Raw genomic sequence first — 15,408 nt, 5'->3', positions numbered from 1 at the left:
ATTCTTTATAATTAATTCCAAAATCTTATTTTGAATTTATCTAGAACCTTTGCCCATTTGTACTTTCTAAAATCTGTTAATTACTGTATTTTTCGGAGTATAAGACGCATCTTTTTCCCTCAAAAAAGAGGCTGAAAATCTGGGTGCGTCTTATACACTGAATACAGCATTTTTTTGCCTCCTGAAACCCCACCCCCCTCACCAAAATGGCCGTGCATAGCTTTTAGGAGGCTTTCAGAGTGCTCCTGGGGCCTGGGGAGGGCGGAAATGAGTGAAAAATGGGCTTTTTTTGCTCAATTTCCCCCTCTATAGAGTTTTTGCACTCTATAAGCCTCCCATTTTTGGGAGGTTTGCAGAGTGCAAAAACATTTTTTTAAATTTGCCTCTTCAAAACCTTGTTGAGTCTTATACTCCGGTGCGTCTTATACTCTGAAAAATACGGTACTCTTTTGCTGTTTATTCCAGGGTAAAAATTAAGTCCTTAAAACTATTTTAGCTAAGGACTGAAGGAAAGTCATTGAGTGTCATAAAACATGTTAAGCAAAAGTTTTCTAATAATTGAAAAGCAGTCAAAAAGCAATTTCCAAAAGTGATTAGAAAAGGAAGTAAGTGAAAGCAATGTCCATTGACTGTGGTTTAAGCAAGATGGCAATTGCCTTATCTCCCAGAGTTCTAAACCTGCTGGAGACCCTTGTTTTGTGGTTTCCTCACAAGGAGCTTCTGTATGGAGCATGTAAGGGGAATCTCAAGCCCTCTTCTTATCTGGAGAGGAATTACAAAGAGCCAGTCTATGCAATTGTGAGATCCACTTTTTGTAGAGCCATCCTCAATTCATCTTTTCCTTTCTGGAAGCTCCCAGAAGAGTCAGTTCTTAAACATTTAACAATACACTACTGTGTATGTGTGATTATAATGAAATATAGTCAACCACAACTGTCACAATGGTAATTCCTGGATACTTTTAAAAGCCAACAGGACTTATCCTCGGCTGTGCTTTGGAAACAGATAGACCCCCAACTACCTAGCCCGCAGCAGCTCAGGGGTCAGATATCGTTACCTAGAAATACTAAGAGGGGCAGTGTCCCCAAAGTCAAATGGTAGTATCAGAAAGTCTGGTAGCATCTTTTCTGACTAACACACCTTTTTATTTAAAAAGTGTAAGTTTGGTGAGCTGCAGTTCACTTCATGAGACTCACAGAGGGTTAAACTTTAGCTACCATGGTTTTTCTTCTAGGGCTGTGATGGTGAACTTATGGTATACGTGCCAGAGGTAGCATGTAGAGCCCTCTCTGTGGGCATGTGTGCCATCGCCAGCTGATTCTGGCACTCTGCTGCGCGCAAAGACCAGCTGGCCAGCATGCATGCGCGTGCCAGAAACCCAAAGACTAGCTGGCCAGCGCATTGGCCAACTGGCCTTTGGGTTTCCAGCACTCCGGCATGCACGTTCCGATGCCGAAAAGGTTCACCATCACTGTTCTAGGGTGTTATTCATAATAATTGCAGAAAGGCAATATTTGTTAATCATGGTTTGCTGTATAACCTTAAGTAGGCTGAATTTGCACAAACCATTGTTAGCAAATCATAATGGCTAGGGTCGTATAAAATTGTAATCCAGAATCCCATCACTTTGGCTTAGCATATTGTCTGAACGAGACCTATGACTTGTTCAACAGTCTGGGACATAACCAGAGAATGGGAAGATAGTCAGGGAGTAGTTTAAATATGATTTAAACACTCACTTTTTTTTGCAAGGTTTGTATATACAGTAAGAAATAGTTCTGTGAGCTAGATCTCTGGTGAGCTAGATCATAAACTTGTATGTACAGTGTAAGACAAATGTTGTGTACACATACTTGCAAAATCAAATTATAGGGCCTTAAAAGATGGCTATTTCATTTGAATGTTTCAGTAACAATTACTAAATATTAGGCAGAGAGAGAAAACCACCCGTATATACTTATCTTATGTCCCATGACATATTGATTCTACTCCATCTTTCCCCTTTGGAACGTGAAGTGATATATGTAGGATACAGAGAGAGTCTCTTATCCGGATTGGCTCTGAGCAGTCCTTAAGTTAGCTTAACCTATTGCTGAATGGGTCCTTCAGTACCTTCAGGTCAGTGGTGGGTTCCTGCCGGATCGCACCGGATCGCGCGCTCCCTTTCGGCGCTAAACCCGGAAGTACGGTCTTGCCCCGCCCCTGGCGACGCGACGACGCTTGCCTGCGCTCCACCAGCTTGGCTGGGAACGGAGACGTTTCTCTGCTCAGCAATGTCTTCAGTGGAGTGGTGGCAGCCTGGCAGGCTGAGCCTGCGTCCCTTTCAGGCGCTCCGCTCCGCTGAGGAAACGTCTCCGTTCCCAGCCAAGCTGGTGGAGCGCAGGCAAGCGTCGTCGCGTCGCCAGGGGCGGGGCAAGACCATACTTCCGTGTTTAGCGCCGAAAGGGAGCATGCGATCCGGTGCGATCCGGCAGGAACCCACCACTGCTTCAGGTGATGAACTGAGACTTATGCTTCTCAAGTGAGAAATCAGAAAATGTAAAACTCTCTACTGAGAACGATGGCTTTGAGATTAGAAGCATTCCTATTGACAAGTGTAGAATAAATTATTTAGATGGGGAATATTATTTGGAGGACAATTAAAAAACTCTGCTCTGCAGAGCAGGTAAGGTGTTCAACAATAAAGACAAAGCAACCAGATCTCCACCCTCATATTTGCAAAGAGTGATTTTTCCAATAGCAACATTTCTGTGGCGATAGCCACATGAAAAATGACAGACTTTAGCTTTGCATTCCAAAATCTAGTGGCTTTGAGATAACTCCAAGAATTTTAGCTTTCGTCTTTAAAAACAAAAACCCCAAATTTAGGCTCACAGTTGTTAAAATATAATTTTAAAAGTCCGTATGCATATGCATACATGCATGTTTGAGCTTATGTTTGTATAAATATAACAGAAACCGATATAGAGCTAGTTAGATATTTGGATGCACAGGACTTCTGGACTTTTGCATAATTCTCTAAATTGCATACAATCCATTGCCTAGAAAGGAAACGGGAGCAGAGACTGTTTTAAGATCTACTTCTTTAAATTAGCCTGTGCAATCTGCTTTCCATAATTTTAGTCCAGCTGTCATGCTGGGTTAGGATTATGGACATTGTGGTCCAATAGATTTGAAAGATACAGATCGAGGGAGGCTGCTTTAACCGCCGTTGCTTCCATGCCTGGTTTTATGGTAGTTTGTCAAGAAGAAATGTCAGGTTGTTCCTGGGAAGAAGGGTTCAGAAGCCAAGGAATTGTAATTGTGGTTCCCTAGCCTGTCCCCAAATGCAATCATCAACACACAAGGGAAACACAAGCCTTGGAGTGCATCAGCCACAAGGCCAGCAGCAGGAAGACCTCCCGCCCTGGCCTGGAACCTGAGGAAAGATTACCAGGTTTCTCTTCACCTGGCAGGGCTGCAGAAGGGGACCCCTCCCTCCAGGTGAGGATTCCCTTCGACACCTCGGACACCTCATCCTGTGTTCCCGCAACCTTGCTATCATGATTTATGCAAGCCCTATTCAATCCTTTTCTGAGTGCCTGACTAGCCGGAGAAGCCCAGACAGGGCAACGAGGCTCAGATCGCTGCTGAGGCTTTCCCTTTAAAGTAGGTCTTCCCTTTAAGGAAAAACTTTCCCTTTAAGGAAGAGAAAGGAAAGCAGCTGGAAGAGGAGGTGGCAAGGCTCTCAGGGAGCTGCTGTTAACACCAGGAAGCCACAGGAGAGAGTGCAGTAGTTCTTAGTAGCACAAGCCACTTTTTCAAAGCCCTGACCGGCAGGGCTGTTGTATTTGCCACGCAGCGCCATGTGAAAAGAAGGGGGAGGAGAGTCCCCACGTGGCCCAAGATGGTGGCCTCCTGCATATGGGAGGACACAGGCAGGATTCAAGTCCTCGCTTCTAAAGCTCACTGGAAGGGCAGAAGAGCCTCCAATCAGGTTAGAGATTACCTCTGAAGGTCCATCCAAGGGGGGGGGGGGGGGCAAGGCAAAGAGCGAAATGAAGCACACCTCCTCCAGGGTGGCTAAAGAGGCAAGCTCCGGCTCCAAGCCTCCCAAACCTGCCTCTAAATATGAAAGGCAGAGGCATAAAGCCCTAGGGCGCATCTGCCATAAGGCCATCGGCAAGAAGGCTCCCCCTGGACTGGAGCTTGATGCGATCACAGAGGAGGATCCCTCCCAGCAGGTGAGGATTCCCATTGATACCTCAGGCATCTGGGGCTCTATCCAGGGATGGCAGTCACCCTCACTCTGGGGCATTCTCCTCAAGCCTCCCTTCTACCACTGCAGGCATGGGGATGGGGCAACCACCCAAGGCAGAACAGTGTAAAGATGAGGTTATTTTGAGCTCCCAAAGTCCTCTTTTCTGATGAGAGCAACTTTTGCATCTCATTTGGAAACCAAGGACCCAGAGTATGGAGGAAGAATGGAGAGGCCAATCAAGCACAGTAATCCCATGGTCATCGAACCAATTTTTGGTGCTTTTGGCAAAAGTTGCTCTCATCCAAAAAGAGGACTTTGGACCACTGAGCAACAGGACTTTGGACCATTGTGCTTCATTAAGACCATGGTCAAGGCAGCCATCTACCAGGAGATTTTGGAGTACTTCATGCTTCCTTCTGCAGACGAGCTTTATGGGGATGCTGACTTCATTTTCCAGCTGCCCACACTGCCAAAGCACCAAAACCTGGTTCAATGACTGTGGGATTACTGTGCTTGATTGGCCAGCAAACTCGTCTGACCTGAACCCCATAGAGAATCTATGGGGCATTGCCAAGAGAAAGATGAGAGACATGAGACCGAACAATGCAGAAGAGCTGAAGGCCGCTATTGAAGCATCCTGGTCTTCCATAACACCTCAGCAGTGCCACAGGCTGATAGCTTCCATGCCACGCTGCATTGAGGCAGTAATTGCTGCAAAAGGGGCCCAAACCAAGTACTGAGTACACATGCATGCTTATACTTTTCAGAGGTCCAATATTGTTCTATGTACTTGTTTTATTGATTGCATGTAATATTCTAATTTTCTGAGATGGTGGATTTGGGGTTTTCATGACCTGTATGCCATAATTATCACAATTATGACAAATCACGGCTTCAACTATCTTGCTTTGCATGTAATGAGTCTTATCTCATGTATTAGTTTCACCTTTTAAGTTGCATTATTGAAATAAATGAACTTTTGCACGGTATTCTAATTTTTCAAGTTTCATCTGTAGTTCAGCTGAAGAGATTGTTATGTTCTTGTGGATTGGTTACTATTGTTTATGAATTATTTGGGAAGGGTTCAACCCCTAAAGAAGGTACCAAACTAGCCAGGTCCAAGACGGGTTCCGAGTTCGGGTAATGACCCTTAGGAATTCCAAAATTGGAGAGTAAGCTTAACAAACCTAACCAGCAGAATAGCCTTGGCACTAGAGCCGAGGTGGCACAGGGGTTAGAGTGCAGTACCAATCACTCCAAACAATAGGCACAAGCAGCGCCCACTAGTGGCTCCTCTACAAACTGAAATCCAGTATTTCAGGCCAACACTTGCAACACCTAGTGGCCAACTCATGAACTGCACCTGCATCTCCAAAGCCCTGCAACGCACTCCAGTGGCTAACCAGTGAACTGCATCCACGTCTACTAAGTTTTGCAATGCACTCTAGTGGCTGACACATGAACTGCGTCTGCATTTACAAAGTCTGGCAACAAACTCTAGTGGCTGACACGTGAACTGCGCTTGCATCTCCAAAGCCCTGCAACGCACTCTAGTGGCTGACCAGTGAACTGCTTCTGCATCTACAAGTTTTGCAATGCACTCTAGTGGCTGACATGTGAACTGCTCCTGCATCTACAAAGTCTTGCAACGCACCCTAGTGGCCGACAAGTGAATTGAACTCAAAGAATTCATAATACATTCAAGAAATTGTCTGAGCTAATCCTAGTCATAGAATCATAGCACCCTTCTAGCCATGGCAAAAGGGTCAGACAGGCCGGTCCCCATGCCTGAATCCACCATGGATGTCCAACTATGAGAAAACACAGAAACACTTCAGATAGCCTATGATCTTAGACAGCATTCACTGAGGGCAGAACATATAGCAGGGGTGGACAACATCAGAGCCGACTGGCTCAGCCGGACCAAGGTAGGCAAGTCGGAGTGGAAGCTGCAGCCAACAATCTTCGAAGAGCTGGGGTCGACCTATTCCATTTATTGATTCATTAATCTGGCCAGTGCAATAAACGAGACATCCTCTATTTACAAATATCCAAAATACTGTGTGATTCCTACTGTTCTTCTGGGGTTGGATGCTGTTCACTCCTTCCTTATAACACACACACACACACACTTCCTTTTTCCTTGGCACAGAGCAGGCTACTTTCTGATCAAGAGGGAATGTGGCAGGGAAAGAATTTAGATAGAGCTGGACAGCTAAAACCCATAACATCCCTCCAAAAGGTCAGGCAACCACATCAGAGAAGCCTGTGGGTCAATCACCAGAACCTAAGCAACTTGAAGGCTTGAGATTGCTTCTCAGGGGGAGGCTTGCTTGGCCTTGTGGTCTTCGAGGACAGTGCCACACCTCTTAAATAGCAGAGCCAGAGGAAACTGTGTGATCAATGAAAGGCCCATGTTCTAGCTATTTAACCCACACTCCAAAATATATCCGTGGGAACCTGCTTAGCACAGCAGGGTTTAGGATAGAGTAAACCACTGGGAGGGTGCAAGATAGTATCGCACTGTGGCACGTAAATGAGGAAAAATTGGTGGGTATGTGAAGAAGTGGGAAAGAAAGTTTTCAGCGGAAAGAATTTAAAGACATACAAAGAAAGTTTCTCTTCTTTCATGAAACAGGAAGTGAAAATGCTCCACTTATTGACCTGTTTGTGTAAGGCTCCATTGTACTCCCCAAATTGTATTAGTTGAGACTTATTAGCAATCTTCAGTGGTGTGCTCTTGAATATAGGAGTAGACTCTACATTCTTGTTCATTCTTATTTTATGTTAGCCTTTGTCAGGTTGGGAAAGATTTGTTTTGGTTTGTTATTGTACTACAACATTTCCGTTTCACAGAATGGGTACCTGGGACTTATAAACTGCTCCCAAAGTAGGGCTTTGATTCCCTACTTTCCAAAAGTAGACTCAACACCCTTATCTGCCAAATTGCAGATAAGGAATCCATTAATGAGGCCTATATAACCCAGTGCGGGGATTAAATTGTGGAGTTCTGAAGGCTGCAAACAGACCTCCCTTCATCTTCTCTTGCAAAACTGCCAATCCCAGTCAAATCCTTTGACAGAAAGAATGTGGGAACAAAGCTTCCTTGCCTAGAAGTTTTGAAAGGAAGAAGCCCTTTTTCTCTCTGCCCTCCCTGCCTCCCCTGTGTATAGCTGGAGCAGGGTGGGATTGGGGGTGGTGGTGGTGGTAAGAGCTGCATTCTTCACCATGGGCTGCGCTCCACGGCTTTGCTATTGTTGCAGTTCATGACATCAACATCCTTGGAGTTGATTGAGTTCCTCATCTGTTGTGAATCAATAAAAGACAGATGGGGGGTGGGGAAGAAGCGACCCAAAGAAGCTTTCATATCATTCATGAGTCTGGCCCTTATGGCTGAGAAAGGAGGAAGCAGGGGTCCTGCCAAGGGGAAACCAGCTTTTGCATTCTCTGTTCCTAGGGGGAGATTTCATAGACAATGAGGCCCTCCACAGCTAAAAGGAATCTCCGTTTTTGGGAGGCATTGTTCATCTGAAGAACTTGTAGCAATTGAGGATTCTGCATGGTGTGGAATCATATAAAGAACATGGAAGAACCCCCCCCCCCCCCCAATCAGGTTAGAGTGATAGTTTTTTGTTAAGGCTTGGGTTTTGTGACTGAATTCTTTCTATGTACTAAATGCCCATTGCTTCAAAAGCCTTGAAAAGATTATTTAAAAACCTTCCGTCTCCATATTGTGCTACAGAGGAGTGACCTTGTTTAACAGTCCCCTGGAAAAGGAGCAGCAGAGAGCGGTGCCAGCTTGTATAAAGTACAGAGCCTTCAATAGTCATACAGAAAGAATTTATAGCAGACACAGCTTTTTCCCCCACTGCCAAAAAGCTCCCAATGCATATGGGATATTATGTATATGGGTGTTTTCAATGTATGTCATTGTTAGTCGCGAAATCGTGTCCGACCCATCGCGAACCCATGAACAACTTTCCTCCAAGCCTTCCTGTCATCTATCATCCTCTAGAGTCCATTTAAGCTCACACCTACTGCTTCGGTGACTCCATCCAGCCACCTCATTCTCTGCCGTCCCCTTCTTCTTTTGCCCTCCATCTTTCCCAGCATTAGGCTCTTCTCCAGTGAGTCCTTCCTTCTCATTAGGTTTCTCATGCTCAATGTATATGGAATATTATTATATCACGTCCCTTCACAATTGTAAATCACAGCTAAGCTAAAATTTGATGAAATCAAACTTACCTAAAAGTGAGTGTGTGTGTGTGCATTTCTTCATAGTGTTAACTGTAGGTTCCCCCTTATTTTATTGATCCATTAGTTGTGACATAAATTGATTGACCAGGTTGTTGCTCAAATCTGGCATTGCGGGCTGAGAAAAAGTGAAGGACCCAAAGTCACCTAGCCAGCTTTCATGGCTAAGGCAGCACTAGAACTCACAGCCTACTGGTTTCTAGGCTAGCAACTTAATCACTAGACTGAACCAGCTCTCAGCTATTTATAACACTAGGATAAAAAATAAAACTATACAGAAATAAATAACATTTCTGCCATTAGATGGAGCTCTTGGAATTAGCTGAGAGAGCAATGTCTTAACAAAATACTCAACGAAAATCTGTTTTCCAATTTGCCAAATGTTTTCTGTTTTTCTACCCCATTTTATTGTATTTGCTTGATATCCTAAATCACAAACTAGCAAGCCATATTTTAGCATAGTACGATGTGCAAACCCTACCAATGTGTGACTTCATGGTTCAATGTGTTGTGAAATTGGGTTACTTTAGCCAAATAACCGTGGTTTAGCTAACCATAGGTAAGTGTGTTAAGGGAACAGTCGACAGCCCCCTTAATTTCTTGTCATGTTTTAACCCTAATTTTTTTGTGACCATAAAGCAGGAAAAAAAAATTCACCTGTTGTTTCCAGTCACATGTCTTTCCACCCCTCTGTGGCTAGCCTGGTTGCCCACAGATACTGACTTTTAAGAGAAGAGACTTCCCTTAGGCCGAAACGGGTTGGGAAGCCAGACGTAATTCTTCCCCACCTTATAATTAAGATGAGGATTAAGATCTCAAAAACTTGCCTAGAAGTAAGTGTGTGTGTGTGTGTGTGTGTGTGTGTGAGAGAGAGAGAGAGAGAGAGAGAGAGAGAGAGAGAGAGAGAGAGAGAGAGAGAGAGAGAGAGAGAGAGAGAGAGAGAGAGAGAGAGAGAGAGAGAGAGAGAGAGAGAGAACCTTTGAGTCCCTATTGCAGGGGTGTCCAAACTTGGGAACTTTAAGACTTGTGGACTTCAACTCCCAGAATTCCCCAGCCAGCTGGGGAATTCTGGGAGTTGAAGTCCACAAGTCTTAAAGTTCCCAAGTTTGGACACCCCTGCCCTATTGGGACTGCCTGGACAAGTCCCTGCTGTTTTTTTTTTTTTTTTTGACAAGGGTTTTTGGAAGTGGCTTGCCATTGCCTGTTTCCTAGGATTGAGAGAGAGTGACTGGCCTAAGGTTACCCAGCTGGCTTGGCGTCCCAGTCAGGATTAGAATTCAGAGGTGTTCTGTAGGGAGAACGAGGCAGACAGGAACTGAGGCAAGGCAGGATGAAGCTAACACAACCTTTATTAACAGTATAACACAGCAAAATGTAACGCAAACCTCGACCAGGCAAACAGCAACATTTGACAGCTGACAGCCCTTTTTATACCAGAGCTGTCAGACGCTGAACCAATAGAATGGCTGCATTCTCCCGCCAGCTGGCTGCTCGCGTCTCAACCAATCAGGGGTCAGCAATGATAGTCAATGGCGTCGTAGCCTCGAGGACTTAACAAGAGTCCCTTGTTCCTATACTGGTGCCTTAAGCAATACATCAGACTGGATCTCTATACAGGGCTTTGATCAATATATGCTGCTTCTTTGGCGGGGGAAGAAAAGAAAGAAAAGAAAAGTCATTTTCCAGGCAAATGACTGAGAACAGGTTTTTCTAAATCTAAAATAAAATTTTGGTGGAACATTAAGTGATATTTTCTAGAACTGGATATACTGTCTCTAAACACGGTAGTGTTATCTACCTGAAAGGTAGATTCATTGGAGAGACAATTACTCAGACAGAGGTTCTTTGCATTCGGTGCGGATTTCTTCAGTGCAGGAGGTTAGAGCAGGCTTTTCATGACAGCCACAGTGGATAGAAATTTTGAACACTGTAGCCCCAACACATCTGGAGAGCTTCATGTACAGTATTGCAAGCTGCACAATATGTACAGTATTGCAAGCTTTAGCCTTATCTTCAGCTGGGCTAACAAAAGAACATGAGAGGCAGTGGCAGTGTTATTTTAATCCAGGGTCTATTGTGTGAAATTCATTTTTGTTTTGTGATTTTTTTAAATTGTTTTTTTAAGTTTTCAGAGTTTCCAAGCTCGTAAGGGGATAGGAGTTTGATAGATAGCTGAGCAATCTACTTCCAGACCCAGTGAAGTCTGTTGAGCAGAGCCTGAGTGACAGCCTTGCTTTTCATGCGTAAAAAAAAGTCTAGAACTTACAGTCTCCTAGTTTTCTAGCCACTATGCCAAACTGGCATAGTCTTGCAGATGACAGAGGTTGGGGATTTGTGGTCCCCCAGATGTTGCCTAATTATACAATCCAGCATCCCTTGGTGGGTTTTTTCCCCATATTGTCTGGAATTTCTGGAATCTGTTGTTAGTGATGTTGAGAGAACTGTAACATCCTCACTCCCATATCATGTGAAAGGAGGTCATACAAACCAAACATGTTTGCACACTTCTTTACATGTCACTTACAGAAAGAGTGGAAAATCTTTGGCCCATTAATTTACCTGCAATCCAAACCATTTCTTCATAGTGTCTGAAGTCTCCTTCAAGCAGTGATGGCAAACCTTTTTGGCACTGAGTGTCCAAACCGGAATGTGCCCTGCATGAGCACCGGCCAGCTGGTCTTCACGGGTGCCAGAGCACCAGAAAACGCCCAAAAAACAGACCATTTTGAGGCCGAAAACGCCCCCAAAACAGCCTGAAAACACCTGCAATGGCCAGATGGCCAGTGCACACCTGTGCCCCAGAAACCTGAAAAGCAGCTGGCAACGGCACATGTGCCTATAGAGACGGCTCTGTGTGACACCTCTGGCACGCGTGTTTGCCATCACAGCCTTCAAGTGAATGCCTGAATATCTGCATTTTTGGGTCATATTTAGAAGAAGCAAAGTCTTTGGAAATAAATAAAAAAAATATTTTTTTTAAAAAAAAAAGAAGAGGAAAGGTCGGATTATATTATCTCACCACAACCATCTGGATACCGATGGGACTCAGGTAACTCAAATAACCTTTCTAGAAGTCCCACTGCTTTCTTTCCCAACAATGTCATTGTGCCTTTGGCATATGAAAAATAGCTATTTATCCATTGAAGCTTTCCTCTTCTGTTTAGATTCCTTTGATGAGATAGCCCTGTGTAGGTTTACGTGCTGGCTGCCTGATTGGTTAGACTTCAGGCTGCTTATGTGAAAGGGGAAAAAATACCAGTCTTTTCCAAATAAAAACTTGTTTAGGTTTTGCCACCTGGTCCCTTGGCTCAGCTGAATAAAAGGCATATCACTTTTACCCAGTTCCTTCTTTAGTAGAGAATGACTGTAGAACATTTTTGGAAGATGAAAAAAGCCTTTAAAAAAACAAGTTATTCTGATTTCCTTTAGATTTCCTCCTTTCTGCTCTGCTTGGCTGACCCTATTGGTTGAGTTTGTCATGCATGTTTGTATAATCAGCTCCTTGGAAATGGTTTTGCATTAATACGCCTATTTGCAAAATATTTTAATTAGCCCAAGGAAAACCACAATTACCAGAGTTTCCCTTTCAGCCCGTATTTCCATGTGTCAGTGAGCCCACCCCATTTAGAAGGGTAGGAGGAGTTGCAAAGCCGTCCCTCTATGTAACACAATCTTTTTATCCCAGCCACCATCCTCAAGGTAATTGGAGCAAAGGAGAACAGAAAACTATAGTCCAAAGAATAGAAGTACCTTTGAATGCAGGTCACGCAATATTTGCAGCTTGGGAAATTTCTAGAGGAAACCTTATCAGTGACAATGAAGAGGAGGGATGCAAAGCATTTTCTGTGGCTAGTGCACTTGTTTTACCCTGATCTTTATCACCCATCCTGATATGCTCCCAGCTTATGTATCGTCCAATTTAATTCAGTTGCTAGGATCAGGATTATCCTACCTGGCTACTTTGGTGGTCCATGCAAACCAAACTTTAAAGCTACATTTCTGGGGAAAAACACTTGCTTACCCTCACTAGTCCATACTGGCATTCTTATTTTTTAGCCAGTTCTACAGAGACTGAGCTATGGGAGCCTCAGAGATCTGAGTGTCTAGATGAGTATTCCATAGCATCCATCTCAGTTGTTCTAGGCCAGACCTGATAGGAACAAAGGGAGCCAAGACACACACTCAAGCACGGCAAAACTCTGCTTTAATCCCCACAAACAGGCTGGAGCCTCAGAATGCGACAAGTACAAAACAAGTTCCTTATAAAGTCAGTGCATCCGCCTCCCAGCGCCTTTTAAAGTTTTTGGGCCCCATCCCCTGTCTGTCTGGCAGCTCACGGTATGTCCGGCTGCCGACGTCCAGCTGGCGGCAAAGTCCTCCTCGCTGTCCAGGATGGCCCAGTGGATGGTGCATGGCTGCTGTAGAGGCCACTGGGTCCGATCAGCTGGCCGGTGCAGCCTCACCATCCGGAATGGTTCAGCGGGTGGTGCATGGCCACTGTGGAAGGCCGTTGGTACCGTTGAACTGGGCGGCACAGGTTCGGCAGGGAATGCTGTGGCCGTGTGGCGTCATCAAAGGTGGGCCCGCCATTGCCTCGCACATTGCATCCCAGCAAGCCGCTGCCTCGCTTGTCGCATTCCCCCCCACCAGGTATGGTGAGCTCCGGGTCAGGGAGCGACAAGCCAAGTCATTCCAGACATTGCCTGTCTCCAAAATATGAACTATGCAAATATGCTCTTATCTATTCACCTTATTCTACTGGTTATAAATGTAAGAATTGCTTCCTTGGTTGAATGAGGCCAAGAGACGGCATGTGGAAAGCCTGATATCAGTAAAAATCTTGCATTCTCAGATGTGCACTTATGGCCTTGTTCATCCTCTACATTTAGCAGTAGAATGTACAAAGGCAGAATATGATATTCATGGTTTTCCATTGTTTGCTTTGATGGCAGATAACAGCAGATAGTGCTGCCTCTTTGATTGTCCCCCATCATTGAAACACAGCTCTATTTTTCTCTTATTCTGCACCATGGTGGCACAATGGTTGGAATGCAGTACTGCAGGCTACTTCTGCTGACTGCCGGCTGCCAGCAGTTCGGCAATTTGAACCTCACTGGTTCAAGGTTGACTCAGCCTTCCATCCTTCTGAGGTTGGTAAAATGAGAACCCAGATTATTGGGGGCAATAGGCTGACTCTGCAAAACCACTTAGAGAGGGTTGTAAAAGCACTGTGAAGCAGTATATAAGTGGGCGGGGGGGGGGAGATTCAGCTAGTTCGGACCCATTCGGGCGAACCGAATGTTAATTTTACATCTGGTTCACCGAACTGGTAATTGCAAGGACTGGCTGGCCCCGCCCACCCCACCCCTCCCAGGAGTCTCCACGCGGCCCATTCATCATGCCACATAAGTGCAAGGCCTGCACAGAAGCTCTGGGAGGGTGAAAAACGGGTGTCCTGGAAGTCTGGAAATGGGCCCGTTTCGAGCCACCGGAGGGTCAACAGGGGAGACTGTTTTTGTCCTCCAGGAGGCTCGAGAAAAGCCTCCAGAGCCTGGGGAGGGGGAAAAGCTCCCCATGCCCTGGTGCAGGTGACCGAGTAGGCCACACCCACCATGGCCACGCCCACCCAGCAACCAGGGAGAGAACCGGTTGCTAACATTTTTCAATCCCACCCCTGTATAAGTGCTATTTCTATTGCTATTTGATCTGGCTGGCCCCTCATTTACCTCTATGTGTTGCTAACCCTCTATCTCTGGAACATTCTCCCTTGAAATAACAAAGAAAATACTGCAGAGAGTTTGACAACTATTGGCCTACGTGGCTTTTTAAATTGGAAAACCTGGACAGCTTGGTGAAGCTAAAGTGTCTTTCGGGTAGCTGTTAGTCATAATTACCAAAAATAATATTCTGTAGGGCAGAAACAAAGAAGCAGTTGCCTGCCTCAATCCCTTGCAGGAAGCTATGGTCCTTGTAAATGATGGGGTTGAAAATAGAAAGAGCTGGAAGGCTGTCCTAGAGCATAGTCTCCCCCTGCCCATCTGTTCTTTTTCTTTCCTAATTTTCTCTCTCACATTTTACCAGCAAAAGTTTTTTTCTCTGTGCATCTTGATCACGTTGGTGACACTGGAAGAATCTTTACAATCACTGTAAAGTTAGAAGAATCCAACTGCTCAAGTTTATTTTTACTTAGCAGGCATTGCCATTTTAATCCCCATTTACACAAAGGGCTGGCAGGAATTAGGGTTGTCGAGTGATTCTACAGCTGCAGCAATTCAGAAGAAGAAGAAGAAAAGAAAACCGTTCAAGCAGCCATCTTGAACAGACCTGGGAAGAAGATACCATCGTTAAATAAACCCCAACAACTGGATTCTGTTCTAATGCTTTTGCTTTGCTAATTAGTTTGATTGTTCTAAAGTTTCTGGGAGCTATCGCATTTATGTTTTCTTTTGAGATCCAACATCTTCTTAAAGACTTCCAGTGTTGGGGCATTTACAACTTCTGGAGGCAAGCTGTTCCACTGATTAATTGTTCTAACTGTCAGGAAATTTCTCCTCAGTTCTAAGTTGCTTCTCTCCTTGATTAGTTTCCACCCATTGCTTCTACCCTCAGGTGCCTTGGAGAATAGTTTGACTCTCTATCCTTTGTGGCAACCCCTGAGATATTGGAACACTGCTATCATGTCTCCCCTAGTCCTTCTTTTCATTAAACTAGACATACCCAGTTCCTGCAACCGTTCTTCATATGTTTTAGCTTCCATCCCCTAATCATATTTGTTGCTCTTCTCTGCACTCTCTCCAGAGTCTCCACATCTTTTCTACATCGTGGCGACCAAAACTGAATGCTATATTCCAAGTGTGGCCTTACCAAGGCATTATAAAGTGGTATTAACACTTCACGTGATCTTGATTCTATCC

The 15,408-nt window shown here is 44.8% G+C and overlaps 2 protein-coding genes across 6 annotated transcripts in view; one reads left to right on the top strand and one right to left on the bottom strand.

Moving 5' to 3' along the window:
- Nucleotides 1–15,408, top strand: part of CASKIN2 (CASK interacting protein 2) — a 133,858-nt gene that overhangs the window by 73,288 nt on the left and 45,162 nt on the right. The window contains exon 1 of one of the 5 annotated variants that reach the window (XM_081937842.1): nt 3,800–3,976. The exons of the other annotated variants lie outside the window; for them this stretch is intronic. The gene's annotated coding sequence lies outside the window, so the exon portion shown is untranslated. Of the gene's footprint in view, nt 1–3,799; nt 3,977–15,408 lie in introns of those variants that run through there. 5 annotated transcript variants of the gene reach the window in all.
- The window catches only part of LLGL2 (LLGL scribble cell polarity complex component 2), a 377,463-nt gene that overhangs the window by 318,714 nt on the left and 43,341 nt on the right, over nt 1–15,408 (bottom strand). The window lies entirely within an intron of this gene.

This window comes from Natrix helvetica (assembly GCF_964273705.1).
Source record: "Natrix helvetica genome assembly, chromosome: 1".
In the NCBI taxonomy this organism is placed as follows: domain Eukaryota; kingdom Metazoa; phylum Chordata; class Lepidosauria; order Squamata; family Natricidae; genus Natrix; species Natrix helvetica.
The sequence above is the reverse complement of the archived record's forward strand: the minus strand, read 5'-3'. Positions and strand labels throughout refer to the sequence as shown.